At 38.1% G+C, this 15,468-nt stretch overlaps 1 protein-coding gene and 1 long non-coding RNA gene across 9 annotated transcripts in view; both read left to right on the forward strand.

Moving 5' to 3' along the window:
• The window catches only part of DYM (dymeclin), a 261,966-nt gene that overhangs the window by 224,369 nt on the left and 22,129 nt on the right, over positions 1-15,468 (forward strand). The window lies entirely within an intron of this gene.
• LOC120585682 (uncharacterized) lies at positions 150-13,937 on the forward strand. Its single transcript, XR_005648470.1, has 2 exons — positions 150-10,776; positions 10,838-13,937. It is a non-coding gene; the product is annotated as an uncharacterized LOC120585682 (long non-coding RNA).

Here is a 15,468-nt window from a genome sequence, read left to right on the forward strand (position 1 = left end):
AATAGTGTTTGCTTCCTGTGATTTTTTTTTTTTTTGAAAAGATGTTCTTAATTAAGCATACATCCCAAAAGTTTCTGAAAACTTTTAAGGTGATAAAAGCTTTTTTTTTTTTTTTAAAGTCTTATGTCTTAAACACTGATATAATTTCCTACACACAGCAAAATTAGTCATTTTGGAGAACAACACTGATTTCTTCATGATGGCTTTCATTTCTGGGACAAGTTGGAAGGGGCAGTGATTGGCGCATATATAATCACACCGAGGATGCTGGTGAGCATCTGGCCGTAGCAGTTGAAGTTCCTTTATCCTGCATTTGTTGGCTTTAGAGGACTCGAGGCCCTGAAACTCTAGTGTAGTTCTGTGAAGAATGTGAATACTGTTACTGCTTAACAGTGAGTTTGAGATAATCAGCTAATGTAACAGGTTTATTTTCCTGGCAGTTCTGCACATCCAGGTTCTTTACAGTGTCCTCGCCTGGGAACTCTGAGGGCTATGGGAAGTGCCACAGAAGCATCTGCACACTGATTGGTAGGAACCTAATCTGTTTTGAAAATTTAGAAGTAATTTATGGTCTTTAATTCAAGCACAGCTTAAAATGTGAATTCAAATAGATATTTCAGGGTATTTCCTAATCTCTAATTAATAAAATGCCAATGACTAGATTGTAAATATCACTACCAGTATGCCTCTCTTAAGAAAACCTAATATAAACCCCAATATTAAGAAATGAAAGATTACAGGCTAATTATTTGTGTCCAGAAAGGATCTTTGCTCATCAAAAAGATTTTTCACATGCTCTTTCAAGTAGAAGTGAACTTTATTGCATTTCAAATAGGAAACAGTTTTTTTTAAGCACGTAAAGTCACCTTTTCTTTAGGCATTAGGCAAATTGGCACCAAATTATATTGTTGCTCACTAGCCCTACACTGAGATTAGAAGGAACATATTTTATATCCATTTTCAGAAGTATATTGAGTCATAAGAATAATAACTTGCTCATAGTCATGTATCATGTCTAGAATGTAGTCAAGGTTCCATCTATTAATAAAGCCCCTCTTTTTTTACTTTTTAAATTTTTAATGATATATATATATATGTAGATGACTATATAAACTATAGAGATCCACTTTAAAGAGTAATTATAAAGTGAGTATCCTTGCCATCACCATTCAGATCAAGAAATGGAATGTTGCCAACAGCCCAGAAGTCCCTAGAAATAAACACTGTCGTGACTTTGGAGGCGACAGTCTTATTCTTGATAATTTTACCATCTGTGTATATATTCCCAAACAATATGGTTTCCTGTTTTTGAACTTTTTATAAATGGAATCATGCAATTTATTTTCCTTTGCACTTTTCTTCTTTCGTTCAGTGTTGTAAATAAGAGACATTGATGTTGTTACATGAAGTTTGTTCCTTTCCACTAATATATTAATATTACATTAATTACTATTACAAGTGCATGGTTTATCCTTTCTGCTATTGGCAGACATTCAGATTATTTCCAATTTTAAGCTACTTATATATACGAATATATATATTTTAATCTCATTTGATTTTAAATTCCTTGCTGTATTTTCTATGTTCGTATCCCCCCACAGCACCTAGCATAATACACAACCTTGCACAGAATAGCTTACTCATTAAGTATTACTGAATGAGTTCATACAGCATGATCGAAAATCAGTTTGAGAATATCTGCTTCTAGATGTCGTGGACTAAGACCCTACCAGATAATACCCCCTACAGAAACGACCATAAAACCTGGACACATTGTACCAAACACAACTGTATTTAAGGCACTATAGAGTAACTAGAAGTGAACAGACTCTGGTAGGGAGTTCATGCTCATTTAGAGATAGAAGGATAGGAAGCTATATAAGTAAGTTTCAAATTTATGATGTAGCCTGGGGCTAAACACAGTCCCTGTAGTTTACTGCATGTGATGAGGGACTCACATGGAAAAACTCTTACTTTTTCTGGCCAGGGGAATCCTAGTCGTGAAGCTGGGAAAGTATGAGTGCTAAAGAGTGTAGAGGAATCCCAAAAGGGAAAGAGCCAGAGGGAGAATCCCCAAACAGTGTCTGTCTGCATCTCTGAGTGATCCCTGAACCATATGTGGGAAACAGACTCAGCAGCTCAGCCTAAGATCAAAAGTCTGAACTTAGACCAGACTTGCCACCCTGTAGATAAAGAGTGAACAAGATGCAGCAAGGCTCTGGTAGAGAGTGTACTTTCACTTGGAGGATAGGAAATAGCAAACTTACCTCCTGTCTCTGAGGCTTTTAACCTGGGACTAATTGCAGTCCATGGCACACACAGCAGAGATGGGGCACGTGGGGAAAGTTGTAGCCTTTCTGGCTTGGAGAACCAGAAAAGAGCAGCTGAGAATCCATGAACTCTGAAAATAGTAGAGGAATCCCAGAAGAGAAAGAGAGAAGTGGATCCCTAAACTCTGTTTTACCCATACCTCTGACTAAACCTTGACCCACACATCTGTAGACCAGACTTTAAACAGCCCAGCTAAAGACAAAGGATCTGAACAGAGACCGGAGCTGCTACACAAAATACAGAGTCTGCAGTTCAAGCCCAGACAAGAATCTCCACAACTTAATATTATTCAGGATGCAATCCAAAATTTCCCGACATCCAAGGCACCAAGAAAATGGAACACGTTCTCTACATAAAAGAAAATCAATTGAGTTCAACCCCAAGATGAACCAGATGTTAGAACTAACAGACAAGGATCTTAAAGCAGTTACTTTAACTTTCCCGAATGTTTTCATTGCATGAAACATGTTTTCAATGCATGAAACATGTTTTCAATGCATGAAAATCTCAGCAGAGAAACGAGAAGTCTTAGCTGAGAAATAGAAACAATGAAAAAGAACCAAATGGAAAAAAGACAAAAATTTGCAGATATGAGATGCTAACACCAAGCACAATAAACACACAGAATCCCACGTCAAGGCACAGTGTTGTTAAAAGTGTTGAAAGCCAGTGGTAAAGACCAAGAGAAAAATGGCATAGTACATACAGGAGAACAACAATCCAATTAACATTTCACTTCTTATTAAAAACCATAGAGTCTGGAAGAGAATGAAATAAAATCCTTAAAGTATTGGGGGTAGGGAACAATTGGCAACCCAGAATTCTATATCCAATGAAAAGATCATTCAAGAATGAAAACGAAATAAAGACATTATCAGGTAAAAGAAAACTAAAAGAACTTGTTGCCAGCACACTTGCATTATTGAAAATGTTAAGGAAGTTCTTTGGGCTGAATGCAAATGATACCAGATGGAAAAGCCAATTTTCATAAAAGAATGAATATTTACCAAATATGATAAATATCTGGGTAAATTCCAACTATAGCGTAAAGAATAGGAGAGGATGAATGATATGGTCCTGTACAATGTTCTGTATTTTACATGAAGTAGTAAATTATTATCTGTAAGTTGACTGAAAGTTAAAGATGTATATTGTAATCTCTAGGGTAGCCACTTTAAAAATAATTCAAAAATGAATAGCTAAAGAGCCAACAGGAAAAATAGACACCTAAAAAATATTCAAGTAATCCCCCCCAAGGCAGGAAAGGAGAAACAAAGGAACAAAACATAGAGGATTCAAATAGAAAACAAAAAATAAGATGATAGACCCAAACCTAACAATATCAATAATTTAATTAAATGTTAATGCACTAAACACTTATTAAAAGGCAAGGATTGTCAGAATGGATAAAATAAGACCCAACTATATACTTCCTACAAAGGATGTGCTTTAAATATAAAAACATATGTAGGTTGAAAGTAAATGACAGAAGGAAAAAGAGGGTTCAGGCAAACAGTAATCATAAGAAAGTTAAAGTGGCTATATTAATATCAGATAATACAGATTTCACAACAAAGCCTTAGATGAATAGGGATACTTCATAATCATCAAAAGGACAATTCGATAGGAAGATGTAATAATTGTAAATGTTTTTATAGCTTTACAGAGCTTCAGAATCATGAAGCAAAAAATTAAAAGGAGAAATAGAGAGCTTTACTATCATTGCTGGAGATTTTAACATTTAGTATTTAGTAGAACAACTAGACATTTAGTATTTAGTAGAACATTTAGTAGAACAACTAGACAAAAAAAGAATCAGCGAAGACATAGGAGATCTGAAAAATATTTGATCGATCGTCATAGAACATTTCACCTAAAAATGTCAGAATTCACATTCTGTTTGAATGCACATGGCACATTTACCAAAATAGAGCATCTTCTGAGCCATTAGAACAAGTCTCAATAATTTTAAAAATAGTAGAATCATTAAAGTTAAATTAGGTGATTAGAAATCAATAAAATGCTAGAAAAGGCAAAATTGTGACTGAAAGCAGATTAGTGGCTTCTTAGGCCAAAGGGGACAGGGCAGGGAATCAAGTGCAGATGGGCAAGAGGGGGCTTCTTAGAGTGAGAGAACTAGTCTGTATCTCAGTTGTATACAAATAGCAAAATTTATCAAATTGAACACTACAGTTAGTTAATTTTATTGTACAATAATCACAATAAGCGAAAAAGAAGGAAACATTTTAGTGTGGTTATTTTCATGTAACAAATGCCAGAGTTCAGTTTAAAAATATAATCGGAAACCAGAAAAACATCGCCAAAAGGGAAAAGAAAAAAAGTACCTTTGTGAAACTCCCCTGTTATGCCGAGTACCGTATGTTTCACTACTTGAGAAAGTTAATTTATAGTTAGATGATTTAAAGAGTTCAGATTTTGGAAAAAAAGTTCAATAAACTAAGCTCCTAACAGGTGACTTAAGAGCATTCTTCCTCCACGTTCCTCCTCACACAGAATGAGTTCTTGTGACAGAGTAAAAGCTATATAATGCCCACCCTCAAAAACCGAGCCGCTTTAGGTGGAATGAGAAAAAGATTTTCCATCTAAGCATATATTCTGTCAAAAGTTATTAGGACCAGCGGCGATGGTGTGTTCTGTGGCATCCATAGCCGGTTGGTGGCTCTTCCAGGGAGAATTCTGGGAGTAATGATGAAATCATACTTATGCAATTTCTCCAGAAGTTGTTTTAAAGCAGAAAATGTACAATTCACTTCTTCCCACGTCTTCAGGATGTGAACATTCTGCACTTTATATTGTTACTACATTTTTGTATAATTCTTCATATAAAAAAGTAAAATGGCTCCAGAAAAATTATTTTGTGTGGCCGATTGTCTCAAAACCTAGACAACACAGCGCTTGCTGTTACGTTGGAGCTGTGAATTGCTTCAACAATTACAGTAGTATGTTTTACCAAAACATATTTCGGTAGTTTACTTTTGGCATAATCTCTGTAGCATGGCAAGTAAACCAAAAATAGGAAATAATTTATAGTGTCATCTAGAACTAGAAAGGCATGGCATTTTTTTTTTAAGGTGTCTTCCAGACTCAAAAACATTATAATACTTATTTGTGACGACATTTATATTTATACATATATGTGTGTGTGTTCACCCATCCAAATGTAGACACACACACACACACACACACACACACACACAGAAAGATTATTCCCCAAAATGAAAATATTTACTTACTTTGAGTAGTAAGATAGATTAAGGATGGGTTGAGTTTGTTTGTTTGTTTGTTTGCTTTGCTTTCACAAAATTCACTTTAATATTGTTCTGCTTCTACAGTAACAGGGTGCTCTTGCTAACACATTTCTGCCATTGCTCTATCAAAATGGAGGGAAAACAGTACCACAGCCTCAACATAGGAAAATGTGTTAGCAAGCTTTTAAGTGTCTGGGGTTTAAACTCTTCCCATGTTATATCAGATCTTTACTGTAAACTAGTCAGAATGTTTCCCAGCAGAAAATAATAATTATGTCTTCCACTGGAAAGAGCACTTCATAAAACTTTTTTTTATATATAAAACAGAGTAAACATTCTTTTGATCCCTCTACTTCCCCACCTCAAAACTTAAACTACTATTCCTTGTTTCCAAGACTCACAGTAGTAAATGTTTTGAATTCTCAATGTTGGAAAAATTCTGACATTTTATAGCATTACCCACTACCCCCATCATCAAAACAGGGATGAAGTTTCACACCTACAATTTAGCTCATCGTACCCATTGCCAGTTTCCCAAGGATCCAGGAATGTGTGTTTTTCCTTCTGACTCTCCTTAACTGTGTGTTTATCTGCCCTTCACTGACTCTCTGCGCCTATGTTTTCTCATCTAGATAATAGTCATATTTACTCACTTTAAACATTTCCGAGTGAATCTGATCCTTGGATGAAAGTCTGAAGAGAGGGGTAAGGAATAATGGGAGTGGGAGTGTACCCCACATTCAGGCTTGGCTGCCTCCTTCCTCAGGAGCCACACACTCAGTTGTCAGATGGGAAAGTACTGTGACTTAAGTTGATTGAAAAGAACCTTGAACAGAGAGGAAAAGCATACTGAAAGAGGAATTTCCCTGGCTCCTCATAATGAGTACCTCAGATTTCTAATTCTCCAGATCCTCAGATCATGTGTCCTCACTCATTGTCTAACTATTAAAACCATGCCGCCCTTCACCAGGGAGGCAGAAGCTGAAGCTAGGTCTCTGACCTGACCATCTGACAAAAGTCCTGTCTTGTCTGCCTCCCTCCAAGTTCTCTTATCAGAGCTCCAGGAGCCTAGTCCTGTTAGACAGACGTCTCAGGCCTTGTCCACAGCAGTCTCCACAATATCGCTCTAAGTCTTCCCCTCCCTTCCTAACTCCCACCTCTAGCCAGCTTCTGAATTTGAGACAGTCTGAAAGCAGCCATATTCAGAAGAAACCAGAAAAGCATTCCAGTTCTCTTGAAACTTACTGTATAAGAAACTCATGTGCTTTGCAGAATATTTACAAGAAACTGTTCTTGAGATTAATTAAAGGCCTCAGATGTGCTTTTGGCCATTAAACTCAGTAGTCATTTGTAGCTCTGTTCTACAAAGCACTGACAATTATCCTTTAAGTAACTCAGTTTTCATGTTACGAACCAGACTAATCCTCCTACCATAGGTAATGAGCCCCATTTCTAAATTAAACCTTTCCGTTTTTCCAGTTTTGCTTATTTTCTGAGCTTAAAAATACTAGGCAGTTATTATATATGTAGATAATTACAATTTGAAGTGTTTCATAAGCACGGTATTTAGAAATTTCTGTTTTTTCCTCTTGATTTATAAGCCGTGGAGACCAAAAAGCCTCGGCGTTAAAGTGGCCATCTTTTTCAATTCCCATGGCTGGTCAGAGTGACAGCTCAGTTGGCTTTAAAACAACCTAGGGAACGCCCTTTCCCTTCAGCCTTTTCTTTCTGTTATCGAATTATTTGACCTAAATAAAGCAAACTCAGTCCTGACGCCCTACAAGCGACTGCACAGACTTCTCTCCCTAGCCTGGGCCTGCAGGCAGCCGAATTCACTGTTACCAAGAATCTAAAACTGACTCAAAGAAAGAATGCATCTTGTGGTCCCAAAACCATTGAATACGAGAAAAAATGGATTAATGGTTAAAGAAGCTAAACAGCTCGTTGACTTTCCCTCTTTCCCTATTTTATACGTTATTCTTGGTGGGTGAAGTGAACATTCTCCCTCTCTGAAAACCCCCAGCATTTCCTCATCGCTGCTGTGACGTGTACTTGCAAGGGTGAGGCTAATGAGCTCCAGGTTTCCTTAACTGCCAGTCCAAGCCTGCGAGCCTCCGGAAAGCTTACTAGTTTCAGATTTTGTTTTCTTTATTTCTTATAATTAAGGGCCTGAAGCCATTATTTAGGACTTTTTCCCTCCTCCCACCTTCAAGTGTTCGTTTGACTATTTTATGTAGGGTAATTAATTGTATGTGTTTTCTAAGCAAGCCCAAATTAGATATTTTCAATCTCAAGTTCACCTTTGACAAACATTTACCTGAATTCAGCAAACATTTTAAACTATATGCTTTAACCAACTCTGAATTAATATGAAAAGTGTTCTTTAAGTTTTTTTAATTTTAAGCATGAATACAGCATATATGCTCATATTTATGAGATTGCCTTTTAGTTTACTTACATGCAGATATTTATTTCATTTCAAGCTTAAAATGTAAATGATCTTGTGATTAATTACACTATTTACATTTCAGGTAAACTTGTTTCGGTACTTTGAGGTACTTTTTCTATCCTCCCTAACTCCTCACAGATTGACTTTCTGCATTTTACTCTTCCGTATTAGAATATTTATTTTTAGACATTGCATTTCCCCAACTCTAAATCTAAACTGAATGCTGACGATATTTTGTTTTGGGTTGGATGACGGGGGGTTAAGTTTAAATGATGAAGACCATTAAGTCTACTGCTCTAAAATAATTTTAATAGGCATAAATTTTCAGCCCTACAGGTTAAAAAGTGCACTATAATGGAAAGGCTCTACGATAGCAGTGTCATTTCTTAAAGGGATACACATGTTTGTGAAGCTCTCTCACGCGCTTCAGTGAGCTGTAAATGGAATCTGGCAGCTGCCCTGTTTGCATGGGGCTGGCTGGCTCAGCAGTGATAAGCAGTAGACAGGCTGGCTCCTTCAAGGAGTCTTTCAGTAAAGTCTGAGCTCTCAACAGTTCTGAGACTCACTGGCCGACTTTCCCCTGTGGACCATTCATTTATCAGGAAATGAAATTGGTTACAGGGTTGCTCACATTGCCAAACCTCACTGACGAAATACGGTTTCTTCCAAAGTTCAGGAGGAGCATTAACTCTTTATTGTTGTCCAGCACTTCACTCCGTGTCTTTCCTGGTCGTGGGAACCCCCGTCACCATGAGGGTTTGCGGAGCCCCACGAGGAGAGGGGCAGGGCTGGGGCGGGGAGCAGACCATGGAGTGGGTCTGGGGCCTTCTTCCATAAATATAAAAAGATGACCCTTGGGATGGGATTATTTTTCCATGTTGATATCTTCATCTTTCAAACTACAGTGTCAGTTTCACAGGGCTGATTTTTCCATTTTTAAAAATGAGAGCCTTTAAATATGACATGAATCACCTTATTGGCAGCATAACCTTGTAACTCAGACCAGAGATCACTGTTTAAATTTTGTGAAACTAGAAGGAACAAAATAAAGAGAAGCATGTAGTATGGCATAGAAAATGTTTGGGTAAGTGAAGGTTAAATTATTACAAAGTATATAATCTAGTTCATATGTTTAAGGAGCGGAACTAGGCTAAATTATCTAAAATATTCTGACGTACTGAATCATTTCATTTTGTAAAACAAAATCTGACTAGCAGAGCATTCGGCTGTAAGCTGGTCTGGTCAGTGCAGTCTGCAGCTCCAACCTCCTGTGTTTGGAATTAGCAAGCCCAGAGGTAATGCACAACGTGCATGTGGCAGTTATTATGGCTGTGGAAGTGGCTGCTGGCTAATTGATAGCAGTAGCAGCTAGAAACAGCCTTATTTAATTTTCAATAGTCCCTATGACAAGATGCTATAAATGAGGCCCTTTGTAGTCATACCATTATTGCCCATTCTGTCATTAAATATGTGCTATTTAATGTATATACTTGATAATATTTAAGAGTGAATTCTTTAGACCCTTTTCCCCCTTCTTTGGAGCTACTTTTTATTCAGCTTTCAGCTCTGACTATTTTAGGCCCCCAAGTTAGGAAAGAATTGCTATCAGTGAGCACTACTTCCCTTGACTGTCGTCGCTCCTATTTGCTAAAAATATACTTAAAGTCACAAAGCCAAACCATAGCCTGTGCTGGCTGGTGGCTTTGCTCATAATCTGAATCCCAGAGACACACACTGGTTCCATAAAGGGTAAATGAATGAATCATTCTCTCTATTCATTGCTCAGAGATAAGCTTTTATGAACTTGAATTGTATTTTGAGCATTGTGTCCATGGTTTCAATTGTATCCCAGAATGTTACACAGACTGGAGTGGGTGGTTACTTTTAGTTAAGAGTGATCTTATTTTTCTCCATTCAGTTCTAATATGTTTGTAGCCCAAGACCATATTTTAGGGAATGAAAGAACAGTCTTTCTTTAAAAATGTGCATTAGAGGAATGTCACCAAGGAAATTACCCAAATAGTGTACCTAGTTCTTTTTCTTGTTTCTAACAACCTCTGCCATTAAATAAATAGCAGTCTTATCAAATTCATGCATTCAGCATTCTTCCTGTTGATACAGAGATGAAAAATAATAGCAGGTAGGCCCTATAAACGATATACCTTCATATCTGGCCATCTGTATCCCAGCCCTAAGCCACAGGAGCTGAAAATGAAAAATCGGCGAGTATTTTAGTCCTTTGTACGTGGTCTCCTCATTCCCTCACATAGCCTCTCATTGTTAACAGTCTCTATTGAAAAAAACTCCAAATCCTATACTGAGGGTTTTTCAGATCAAGGTATAAGAGTAGACAAGGAACCATGTGGGCTCTTGATTATCTTATTTATTTATGGTGTCCCCAGTCCTTAGACCTCTGAGTCTTTGAATAAACATCTCCAACGTCCAATGGCTGACATTTCTCTTTTTACAAAGCTCCGATTCGCAGTAGGGATTTTCTTGCCTTTCATTTATTTGTTCAACTAGTATTGATTCTGCAACTCCTGCCTGTACAGCCCTCTGCTAGTAGAGGTTGTCCCTTAAAGAGCTTTCCTGTATAAGAAGGAGGGCACAGTGTCTAAGATAGCATTCAACAAAACAGTTTCTCTACTCCCTTCCTTTTCAAATGAGGAATCTTAAGTAATTAGTGGATACAAATGGAAAAGGAAGGAGACAGCTCAAATCCTGAAGGTCTTTGAGATAGATACCTTTTCAAAAATGGAAAAGGAAGGAGACAGCTCAAATCCTGAAGGTCTTTGAGATACCTTGATTTCTCTGAGTATGAAAATGAGTAATGGCTCTGGACGAACGCAGACCCTAAAGCCAGTGCCTGAAGCCCATAAACGGAGAGGCGGGCAGGGTGCTGGAGGGCAGAGAGCGAATCTTGTCTGCCAGCCAAGTTATTTAATCCTCTCTGCACTTCAGTTTCTCACCGCAAGGGTAGGTCTGTCCCATAACTGTTTATCTCCTGAGGTAGCTGGGGAAAGTTAAAAGAAGACAGTGGTTGCAAAGGTCCTAGCACAAAGTAAGCTCTCAGAAACTGTTAGCCAGTCTTCTTTTTCCACCTGCCTGTCAACCTCCCTTTCCTAGATCAAAACCAGGAACTAGGGCTATAAATTCTAAATAGTAAAAATAGGTGACTCGAAGTCTTTGCATGCACTTTATTACTAGGAGAGGGCTGTGAGCCCCTGCTCACCACCTGATACTCCTTCCCTGATACACGAGCTTACCAAACTTAGATGTCTGGTTCCCAAGTCTGTAACAGGTTAGAAACTACAACTTAAAGAACTGCTACAAGCGAGTACATTGACAGTAGGGAAATTCGAAGGCCACTTATCCCAATATAACAAAGGAAGGAACAGAGAACAACATGTGTGAATATTACATTTCAGGGTCTTAATAGAGAACTTTTACGTACTATTCATGAAATGGCGTTAGAAGAAGTTGCAAGTCTGTAAAGGTCATAACCCTGAGGAAAAGTCGGGGCAGTTATAAAACACTGAGCTGATATCATCTCTGTCCTTGGGAAACGTAAGGCCCCATCCTTCAGAACAGCCAGCGAACGACCTAAGCCCAGAGAAGGCCTGAGCCACTAGTCCTAGCTATTAGATAAATTCCTGGGTGATTTTATTTAACTGCTTGGTTGGTTTAATGTTTTAGTTTGGAAGGAATTCATAGCAAGATTCTTTTAAGTAGTACCTTAAGATATAGTTTGATTTCTAATAATTTACAGTTTACTCCCATTTTTCATGATCACATCAATAGCTCTATCAGGAATAAGTTATCTCATTTAATTCACATATCGATAACTCCATCTAGAAAGTTCCATGTCATGAAGTGAGGCCGAGCCCGGTTGTCTTACTCTGGAGCTCTGTTGTTTCCGCAACTAACTTACTGTGTTTCTTTTGTTTTGCTCATGGCCCCTCGATGCACATGCTATTCTCAATATATAGAAACTGAAAATTTGGTATGACGGATCTTGCCCTGATTTCATATTTTTGAAAGATACTTTAGTGTATATATTTTTTAAAAGACTTGTCAATTCCATGCAGATATATTCACGTTTACCATTAGAGTTGGCCCTGGCTCTGCCTCACAAGTATACCTACCACTTTCCAGTTAAATAAAAAAAAAGATGGTTTGGAACATAAATCACAAATGTACAAATGGAGAGGAAACGAGAGGAGCCACTTCCTTGTTTGAATCTGCCCCTCTCATCGTTGGCGTGTGAGAGCTGCACTTGATGTTGAAGTTCTGGCAAAGACCGCCACGGGCCAGGGCTTCCACTTCATTTCTGTGGTCGTTTGGATTTGTCCTCTACTTCTCACCTCCAGCAGCCCAGGCTAACAACAACTGTGTGAAAATGATTTAAAACACAGTATTCTCAGGAGTTCCCTTCATTTCTCAGGGACAGTATCAAACTGTGCCCTTTTTCTATTGTAAGTTTTAGGGTTTCTGGGAAATTTGGTGGTTGTTTACAGGAAGATGCAGAAGGAGCCAGACATGAGCTACACTTGTTCTTAAGGAAGTGGACCGAAAAAAGCATCTCTCAGCTTTAGTTACTAGAATAGAGTGAGAGATATTTTACAAACCCTGTTTCATTCTTTTATTTGATGAAGAGAGAAAACGAGGAGAATTGACTTGTCACCCAAGGTCACAACACTGACAGGGGCAGATGCAGACCCAGATTCTTCAGGTTTCCTGACTCCATCTGTACTATGTGACCCTTCTCTGCATCAGGGGGGTGCTGTAAATCCTAATATCAGGCTAAATCGCCCATCAAAGCGGCCTCAAGAAAGTGTGAAAGTCCACCTGTTATTAGTAATTGGCCCTTTGCTGTTCTTTCTACAGAAAGATAGTGCCATGAGTTTCTGCTTGCTGTTGATGATATATTTGTGTTAATTCAAATACTCTTTCCCTGACTTGCCCTCTTTATGACCAACAGAATGTCTTTACTACAGGGCCACTTTCAGAGGATGTGTGGCCTGTAACGGTAACATCACAGATCTACGTGGGCCTTGGAGGAATCACATTCTCGGGCTCGGTATCATGGGCTCAGTGTTCTAATATCATAAGAATTTTGGAGTTATATTTGAATGTACATTTGTGAGCAAAAAATGTTTTTAACTGACAGACTTTAATTTTTTTTTTTTTTTTTTTGTATTATATATCTTATTTGGCTGCAAATTTACTCTTTAACTGGCCATTTGAAAGACAGCTTCCACCCCTGTGCACTTGATCGTGGCGTGGATCATTGTCTCAGGATAATACTCATCTTTCCTTATTCTCTAAACGTAGCATGCACCATCCCAGCCCTGGCCTTTGCACGTTTCATCCTGTGTTTCCCTCAAGGCCCAGCCAAGATCAGATCTGCCCCCTGAGATTTTTCTCACATCAGCCTACCCCTTCCTCCACTCTGCTTCCATAATGCTCATTATCTACACCAATTATTTGCTGCTTTGTGCATACTGCCTGTGTCAAGACTCACCTTCTGATCTCTGTACCCTTTTTTCCAACTCAGTTATAATACCTGATGTAAAGGATCTGTCATCTGCCTTTTTATATCTCCACCACTCATCCTGGCACCCTGAATACAATAGTCACACACAGCATGTTTCTTCATTGTGATGTGATGGGAAGGTATGAGCCTGACCACAGTTCAGAAAGCCGTGATGGCCAAGTTGCAAGTGTGATGGCCACCAAGGAAACTTTAACAGTTTCCTGTGCGGATTTAATAGGGGGGATAAGAAAATCAATAGACAAGGCGCGATGTGGTTACTGAACACCTTAAAAAAAAAAAAAAGACAAATCTAAATCTAAAAACAGAAGAAAAGTTTGGCCTGTCTTCTAAAGTTGAACAAATACGCACTCTGTTCCACTCCTAGGCATACACCTAACAGACGTGCGTGCCCTGCGTGCCAGGAGACACTTATGAGAATGTTCCTAGCATCATCGTTCATAATAGTAGTCAAACCCTGGACACAACCCAGTGTCCATCAGCAGTAGACGTAATTTTAAAATTGTAGTGTATTCAGACAGTAGAGTACTGGATGGCTGCACAAAAGAGTGAACCACTGCCTGTCAGATTCACCACGTGTGTGAATCTGACAAGCACAATGCTAAATGAAAGAATCTAAATACAAAAGGGTGTATACTGTATAATTCTAATGCAGAGTTTGACGAAAGTTAAAGCTCAGCTATAGTGTTAAGCGATGCAAATGTAGGTGGTCAAAGTATATGAAAAGCAAGGAAGTGATCGCCGTGAAAGTCCGGATAGTGGTGCGGGGGATTCCGGGGAGGTGGTGGTGACGTGAGTGCCTTATTATGCTAACTAAGTTGTCATATATTTGTGTTTGGAAACTTTTCTGTGTATTTGTTATATTTCACGATAAAAAAGGCTAAAAAATGAGGAATCCCTTTATTTAAAAAATGAATAAAGTACATAAGTGATAGAAATGTTAAAGGGATTTCAAGGAAGGAAAAGATATTTTTATCAATATGTAATATTCTTCTCTCTGTTCCATTTGCATATAAAAATCAAAACATTTTATCCCTTTTTCCTATTCTTACATATGATCTATGCCCACCCACTCCCCCAAAAAAGGGCTAGAGGAATATAGATATCAGAATGTTTAACAGTTATATTTATGGAACTAATAATTTTTTTAAATCAGTTTGAAAGTTTTTCTTCAGCGACTAGTATACTTTATTTTACTTGAGGCATATAGTAGAAATGTTTCAGTTTTTAATTAAAATTATGTAGTACACTCATTATGAGTGCTAGTTTTTTGTTTGTTTTAGAGTTGGTGAGGATATGGAGAAATTGGAACCCTTGTGCACTGTTACTAGGGTTCTAAAATGGTGCAACCACTGTGGAAAACAGTTGGGAGTTTTCTCAAAAAACAAAAATAGAATTACCTTTTGATCCAGCAATTTCACTTCTACTTTCAAAAGAATCGAAAGCAGGGTCTCAAAGAGAGATTTGCGCACCCTTGTTTGTAGCAGCACCATTCACAGTAGCCGAAAGGTGGATGGATGAATGGATAAACAAAATGTGGTGCACACATACAATGGAATATTATTCAGTCTTAAAAAGGAAGGAAATCTTGTCCCATGCTGCAGAATGGATGAACCTGGAGGTCACTTTGCTGAGTGAAATAAGCCAGTCACAAAAAGACAAATGATTCCATTTATATGAGATATCTAAAGTAGTCAGATTCATAGAAACAGAATGGTGGTTGCCAGGGGTTGGGATACATGGGAAAGAGTTGTTGTTTAATGGATACAAGGTTTCAGTTTTGAGAGATGAAAAAGTTCTTGAGATCTGTTTCACATCAGATCTCATTGTGAATGGAGGTATCGCTACTGAATTGTACTCTTAAA

The sequence above is a fragment of the Pteropus medius genome, unplaced genomic scaffold (assembly GCF_902729225.1).
Source record: "Pteropus medius unplaced genomic scaffold, Ma_sr-lr_union100, whole genome shotgun sequence".
NCBI lineage: Eukaryota > Metazoa > Chordata > Mammalia > Chiroptera > Pteropodidae > Pteropus > Pteropus medius.